An 8,319-nucleotide genomic window follows, 5' to 3' on the forward strand; every position below is an offset into this window, starting at 1 on the left:
AAAGGCATCCTAAGAGACAAGCAAAGGTCTGTAGATCTCAAGGACACTGGTAGTTTGTGCGAGGACAGTTGTGGCAGTGAAGTGTTTTCCGTTCGTGATATTGGCTGAAACAGTGAAGTACAGTGATAGGTTCTGTTTTCAGAGTGTAAACTAAGGCATTAGCTCTTTCTAAAATTTTGAAACCACTTGAGGAGATAAAAATGAAGATAAAGGCATTTGAAGAAAAAGATTAAAGCCTTTGACTTGCATAAGTATGACCCCAGTTAGAAACCAGCCACTATATATATATATATATAAAATAGAAGACAAGTTGAATGGGAAAATGCTTCAATACATAACAGTGAGGCAACCAAAATTGGGTTCTCTCAACACATACTAAGACATGGTATCAGTTGCATGCCCCCAATGGGCTGATGAATGGACAGACCACCATAAAAGGTTGAAAATTACATGGAATATCAATGATTCATCCTCTCCACATTATATCATTAATTTTCTTGTAATTATCATCTAGAGATGAGCAGAGAGGTCCATGCTTAATGTATCTAACTAGAAACATCTCTCAAACAGGAATCTATTTAGGATACTCTATTTCCCAGACCCAATAGGAAAAGAAAGCTTGGTGCCATTACCACTCCCCACATTCCACCTTATTTCTTTTGCATGACCATTCTGATCAGAAACTCCTAAAATAACTGGCTAGACATGCTTGTCCTGTGAGTGCAAGGGGACGTCATAAGGGGCATCGGCGTCACAATATGATGTATGATGTCACTGGGAAGTAAATGCACTTCAGCCGAACCTCACTCTCATTTGACTCGAGATGCTGAGACCTTTCAGAGTACACTTCCCTCAAATCCGCACGACTACACTTGCCTCTATTCCTCCTGATATATCCTGTACCCTTAATTTTATTATCCACTTCCCTCAAATTGCCAACCACTTCCTCACCACCCCTTCCCTAATTGGCCTTCCCCAAACAACTCCTTTTGATACCTCTCTCCTATCCTGCCGCCATCCTACCCCGTCTCCATTCTTCCCCCAGGTACCCTCCCATCTTCCCCGACCCCCCCTTACCCCCCGCCCTGTCCCTCCGGCCCAAAAAGAAACCTGAGATGCCCAGTATGATGCTTGTGTGGAAAAAGAAAATCCTGCAGGCAAGGTCCCCGAGACAGGGCAGATTCCTGCCGCAGCTTCCTCCTGGTCCTATTCCTCCTCCTGGACCCAGGCAGACTCTTCAGCGAAAATAGGTATTTAGGTAAACGATTGTGTGTAATGAAGTGGTATAGAAACTGTATGAGATTCATTTCAAGTTAAGTTATAAAATTAATCTATGTAGGAGATCATCGAAGTCAGTTCTGGCAGGGTGGATTTTTGCCTTCAACCTAGGGGATTCTCGGTTTAGCTGGAGGGCTCTGGATGAGCAGTTTCCACAACAGCATAGACAATAATGGATGTTGACCTTCTCGGATCTCTGTACTCTGGCAGAGGCTCAAATTGGAGGTCTGGTGATGGGCAATGTTTTCCTGCTAGAATGAGAACTACTTCCTAGTTACCCAGTTAGGAGGCATGCTGAGCAGTGGAGAAACACAATTTCAGGGTGTACTGGTATGGGCCATTTGGGTTTTTCATCTGGTAATGGTTCAGGAAGCCCAAAGGCTCCAGGGCATCTCTCTTGGATTCCCACTCCAGCAGCCCTGAAGTGCTGCCTTCACTTTTGCCGGAGAAGACTTTAAAGACAATGGGCGCTTTACTGCCAGCTCATCACAGACCACAAAGAAGTTCTCCTCAGTCACTTCCAGGGGGGCATTGAAGAAGTGCAGAAGGTTTCTTGGGTGCTGGATACGATTCTTGGCGGCCTGCTCTGAGTGGAAAAGCGGTTGTTTGTCGACTCAGTAAAGTCTTTGTAACTGCAGGAACCGTCTTCCAGCCCATACGACTGGCCAGGCATGATGGCAGGCTGCTTGGAGACACACACGTTCAGCTTCTGCCCGAACATGAAGTTGTTGTTGAGGTGAGTGATGGCACGGTCCACAGCGTAGCCATCAGCCATCTCCACCATGGCAGCCCCAGGCTGCTTTTCATGAATTTGACCTTCTCCACATTGCCATACAGGCAGAAGACATTGCAGACTCGGTCACAGTTTATCTTAGACTGGTCCAAGCCATAGACCATGAGCACGGGGCTGCATGGGTGAGGGCCATACTCGGGTGGTGGGGGAAGGGGTGGGGGTGCCCATACTGGGGGACATAGCGACCCCTACGGGTGTGCCCATCCTTCGTCCTTCGTAGTGACGTGGGGGGGGCATAGCCCTCATCATGGAAATGGCTGTGGTACCCACGTGGGGCCTCCATATTCCGCAGGATGACCTCCCAGGAGAGGGGGCTGTCTCTGGCGTTTCTTGGGGTTGCTGCTTGGGTCACCTTGTCCACTGAGATTGGGGTTAGTGTAGTCCCAAGTATCCTGATCATTCTTGAACACATTCAAGCGTGTAGGCTTTGCATATTCAATCTTCAGAGCGCAGCAGCCCGAGTAGATGTCAGCCCCGTTGAGGGAGGCCTTGGCCCGTTGGGCATTCTGCACGGAGTCAAATTGCACCATTGCCTGGACTCCATTCTTGTGGAAAATGACGATTCTCTGGACAGGGCCACAAGGGTTACAGATAGTGTACAGAACATCCGTAGTGATGGAGTAGATGGGGTTCAAGATGGTGAAGAGAAGCACACTGTTGACACTCCTGGAATCATCCGAGTCTCCAGGGCGGGATATCTGGCTAGTCGAGTAATTCACAAAAGCAGGGTGACCAGTGATATAGATTTGGTTGTCGTTCATGGCGTTGCAAGCCCCCAACAATCTTCAAACTGCACCAACGCTTGTCTTATTCTAGGCATCACCACCACATAGCTGATGGGTCCAAATTCATGCAAGGCCTCTACAAGATCAGCTTCTACCACACCATCAACCAGGCCCCTGATGTGGACGACTGGGTAAGCGGGGGTTTTGTGCGGGTCATCGTAGTTCTCCCCACCTCCACCGCCCCGCCTCCTCAGCTGTTGCAGCAGCCTCGTGCTGGTCCCCGGTATTGTCAGTCTTGAGCCACATAGGGGCTCCGCAGCCCTCACTGCAGCCGCCACCGCCTCTACCTTCCGCCACCACCATCTTCACCATCTCTCGGAATGCCTCCGCTGCTCGTCTGGATGCTGCCTCTGCTCCAGCCGCATACGCATTTCTCCAGCTTAATATGGTTTTACAGTGGCTGAAGAAATAAGGATGAGAAGCATAGAATTCATGAGTTAGGCACAATTTTGTGTATCTTATTACTATAATAGTACTCTAACAATTATGATTTATATCATATATATAATAACAAATCCAAGGAAAGTTAAGTTGGATCACTTTCCCCAACTTTAAACTGTATTACAACGCTATGTTCATTAACACACCATGGTAATGGAATAAAGATAGACTCTCAGAGCAGTGAAATAGACTTGAGTGTTCAGAGAAAGCTTCCCAGACATACAATCAATTAATATTTGATAAAGGGGCAAGAGATGCAGAATGGAGCAAGGAAAGCCTCTTCAACAAGTGGTGTTGACACAACTGGTCAGACACTTGCAAAATAAAATGAACTCAGATCTCCTTCTAGCATCATGCACAAAGGTCAAATCCTAATTGATTAAGTACCTTTGCAACAGGCCTGAACCATAAGGTATATAGAAACCATGTAGGTAAGACACTCCATGACATTTATACTAATGGTATCTTCACGGAGGAAACAGCACTCTCCAAACAAGTGGAAGCAGAGATAAACACATGGGACTATATTAAGCTGAGAAAGTTCTGTACATCAAAGAAAATAGCCCCTAGTATACAAAAGCCAGCCACAGAATGAGAAAAACTGTTCACCCTATACTCATCAGATAAGGGTCTACTATAAAAATATACAAGATACTGACACAACTTACCAAGAAATAAACATCTAACCCATCAAAAAATGGGGAGAAGAAATGAACAATTTCTCAAAAAAGAAATACAAATGGCCACAAGGCACATGAAAGTAAATTGCTCCACATCGCTAATCACTAGGAAAATACCAATTAATATAAAAATTGGGTAGCCTCTCAAGTATCAGAGACTGGCACACATCACAAAGAACAAGAAGATTCAATGTGGGTGGTGGGGGAAGGTATGAGAGAGAGGAACTCGTATTCACTGCTGGTGGGAATGCCATCTAGTCCAGACTTTCTGGAAAACAATATGAAGATACCTAAAAAACAAAAACAAAACAAACAAACAAAAAAACAACTCTGAAAATTGAGCTCCCATATGATCCAGCTATTCCACTCCTAAGAATATACCCTAGGAACACAAAAATGCAATTCAAAAATGTGTTCCTCATGCGTATATTCATTGCAGCACTATTTATTATAGTCAGACTCTGGAAACAACCAAGATGCCCTTCAACAGAGGAGCAGCTAAAGAAACTGTGGTACGTATACACAATGGAATATTATGCAGCCTTCAGGAGGGATGAAGTCATAAAATTTTCCTATACATGGATGTACATGTAATCTATTATGCTGAGGGAAATAAGTCAGAGGGAGAGAGATAGACACAGAATAGTGTCACTCATCTATGCGTTTTCAGAAAATTAGGACATTATTATAATAATCCTTAGAGACAATAGTGATGAGGGCCAAAAGACCCATTCACAATCTGAAGCGAACCACATAGAGTGCTGAGTGTAGTTTTGGAAATAACTACCCTAACAACTATCATGACCATCTTAATGAGTCAGTGAAGTAGAATGCCTTTCTTGAATACAGGCAGGGGTTGGGTAGGAGGGGTGGGGGCATTGGTGATGTGAATGTTGTCCTTTTCCCTAATGAAGAGGGTGTTCTGCTTATGACTGAAACCCAACTACTATCATGCTTGTAAGCATGGTGCTTAAATAAATATTTTATATAAAATGTAATATTTATAGAACTGCTTCATTAAAAATATTAAAAATCAAAGTGTCTAAAAGAAAAAGGTGAGAGAGGGAGAAAGAGAGACAGAGAGACAGACAGAAATCATATGGAGTGCCTGGAATCCAGTTGTAGTCACCTGCTAAAGGTATCTTAACCTTTTAATTATTAATCTGACCCAACATCACAGAAAGTTTATGAAAAGGAAAGTTTGTGCCTGTTCCATGAATTATTCTTGTTAGCTGTGGAAAATCAAGAAACAAAGGAAAAAGCATTTTATTACTTCTGCCTCTAGATATTGATTGCTGTAACTCAGTGGTCTCAAACTCGCGGCCCACGGGCCTTTTGTGGCCCTCCATACAACATTTTCTGGCCCGTGGCCAGCCTTCAAATATCGCAGTACTCTCGGTTATTCGCTTACCAAATAATCGCAATAAAAATAGCATTAGTTAGAAAAACATGGCATTAAACATTTGCATACCCCGAGCATATCCCTTAGGGGTATGCAAATGTTTGATGAGATTTTTTGCAATGTTTTTTCTTACTACTGCTATTCTTACTGCAAATCTTCGGTAAGCCAAATCCCTTTTGAGGCTTTCCCTCATCCCGACTTTGCCTCCTGCAGCCCACAGGTAAATTGAGTTTGAGACCCCCGTTGTAACTCATCAAAGAGTTCTGAAAGAAAGTAATTTCCAAAAGTGCAGCTAGGTGACAAAGATGGTTGTATGATTCTGTAAATCCAGACTGGCCAGCAGGGGGCGCGGCCCATAAGGTTTGGGAAGAGGCAGGTTTCAGAGTACTGGAAGCCTGAGATATTTGGGAAGGGTTATCAGCAGGTGGCTGTGAAGAGTTACTCTACCAGAGCAGGGAACAGTCCAGTGAATCAAGCCTTTGGGACAGTCCTGGCCTTGAGTCCTGGGTGTCGTGAATTTTTCACTGATTCCTACTGACCCTTACTGGTTGCTTCACCTCTCTAGCCCAGTTTCAAAGGGGTGTCTGCGTGAGAGGTATTGCTAAATTCTCAGATATATATCGTAAATGGCATAAAAATCACTGTCAAGAACAGAACATGAACATCCTCATCTTCATCCTTCTCCACTTCCTCCCTCCTCTTCCTCCTCCTACTTTTGATTTGTCCTTTACTTTCCTCTGAAGCTTAATCCTGAAACTTAACCTTTCCAATCAACTAGGGCTGAAAGTCCCAGCACATGACAGTGAGTTTTTGGACACATCCCAGGAGAAATATAACTCTTCCAGTCGCTGCTCTATGAGGGAGGGTGACCCAGATTACACCCTTTTTCTGATGATCCTTTGTTAAATGCAACTATTACATAATAATGTGAAGATCCCTACTTCTGGTACAGCTCCCTTGACTCCACAGGGCCATTTTGGAGAAGAATAAATAGGGCAGCTCTACTTTTTCTCTCTTTACTCTCAGAAAGCACCAGTGACCGCTGTGTCATCCTCTTATTCCCAATTTTTTTAGGTTTTGGCAGACTCTGGGGAGGCCGGCCATGCAGGTTTTCTGTCAGTGTTTGGCCAGGGCAAGACAGGGCAAGGAGTATCCAGGGGTGCTGGCAGCCATTTTTAGTGATAGAGAATGTGAGCATCAGGAACCACTGTAGAGGAACAGAAGCCTACGAGCATTGTGGGGAACCGGAATTATGCCCACATTGCAAATACCTCTACAGTATGGGAGAAAAGAGGGCAAGATTTGATTAAAGCAGTTTAAATTCCAGAATAAGAGTCCTGTAGAGTATCTACTTTAAGGGCCTTTGAAATAACAAGCTGCTCATACAACCAAGCCTTGAATATGAAGGCCGCCCATCCTGTGCTTTTCTTTTCCTAGGCTTTCTGGTATCCCCTTGTATCTTTCCATTATAGTCAATTCCCCCTTTGAGAGACTGTACCAGTCTGCCAGACTTGATGACTTTGGGGGAACCCAGTAGTTATGTATTCTCTACCCTTATGACTCACTCAACTCTAAATTGATATGGAGGGCCTGACGAGATAGTACAAGGTAAATGCATTTGCAGAGCATATGTCTGTGCTGGCCAAGACCCTCACTGAAATCTCCACCAGTGCCAAAAGTGATGTCTTAAACAGCCAGTAGTAGTACCTGGGTACCACCATGCCTGACCCAAAAATACAAAAACCAAATAGAAAGTAACATAACAGTATGCTGATATAGAGGAGCATGTCCTCAAGTTAAAAACCTCTTCCCCCAACTTTAAATTCTATTAGACTGATGTTGCAAGCAGTAAGTCTTCTGCCTTGTCTGTGCTAGCCTAGGATGGACCATGGATCCACCTGGCATTCCATATGGTCCCCCCAGCCAGGATCGATTTCTGAGTGCTTAGCCAGGTATAACCACTGAGCATCACTGGGTGTGGTCCAAACACAAAAAAATTGTATTACAAAGCAATAGTCATTAAAATAGTATGTTATTGTAATAGAGATAGACTCTCAGATCAATCAAATAGACGAATTTCCAAGTAATGTTATCCAGACGTTCAATCAATTAATCTTTGATAAAAGGCAAAAATTGCAAAATGGATCAAGGAAAGCCTCTTTAACAAATGGTGTTGAGACATCTGGTCAGCCACATGTTAAAAAAACCTCAAATACCCATCTAACACCATGCACAAATGTCAACTAAACATAGGTTATAGACCTTGATATCAGAACCCAAATCATAAGTTATATAGAGTAAAACATAGGCAAAACACTTTATGACATGAGACTAAATGCATCTTCAAGGAGGAAACACCATACTCCAAACAAGTGGAAGCAGAGATAATCAAATGGGGCTACATTAAATTAAGAAATATTTGATCTCAAAGGAAACTGACTAGGACTCAAATTCCACCCACGGAATGGAAGAAACTATTCACCCAATACCTGTCAGATAAAGACGATCTAAGATATACAAGGGACTAACAGAAAGTAACAAGAAAAATTTCTAACCACATCATAAATTGGGAAGAAGAAATGAACAAAAATTTCCTCAGACATGAAATGCAGAGGAACAAAATGCACATAAAAATGTACTACATTATTAATCATCAGGGAGATGCAAGCAAAACAACAATGAGATATTATCCCATGCCATAGAGACAGACAAACATCAAAAAGAACAAGAATAGTTAGTGCTGGCATGAATGCAGGGAGAAAATAACTCCTATTCACTGCTGATTTTGAAATGCTATCTAATCAAGCCTTCCTGGGAAACAATATGGATATTCCTGTAAAAACTGGAAAATGAGCTCCCATATGATCCACCAATATCACTATTGGGGATATACCCTAGGAACACAAAAACATAATACAAAAATGCCCTCTACACACCTTT

The 8,319-nt window shown here is 43.3% G+C and overlaps 1 pseudogene; it reads right to left on the reverse strand.

Annotated features, from left to right (window-relative positions):
- Positions 1-1,560: 1,560 nt before the first annotated feature.
- Positions 1,561-6,430, reverse strand: LOC126018913 (heterogeneous nuclear ribonucleoprotein L-like; annotated as a pseudogene).
- Between the last annotated feature and the right edge of the window lie 1,889 nt (positions 6,431-8,319).

Source organism: Suncus etruscus, chromosome 9 (genome assembly GCF_024139225.1).
Source record: "Suncus etruscus isolate mSunEtr1 chromosome 9, mSunEtr1.pri.cur, whole genome shotgun sequence".
Taxonomy (NCBI): Eukaryota; Metazoa; Chordata; class Mammalia; order Eulipotyphla; family Soricidae; genus Suncus; species Suncus etruscus.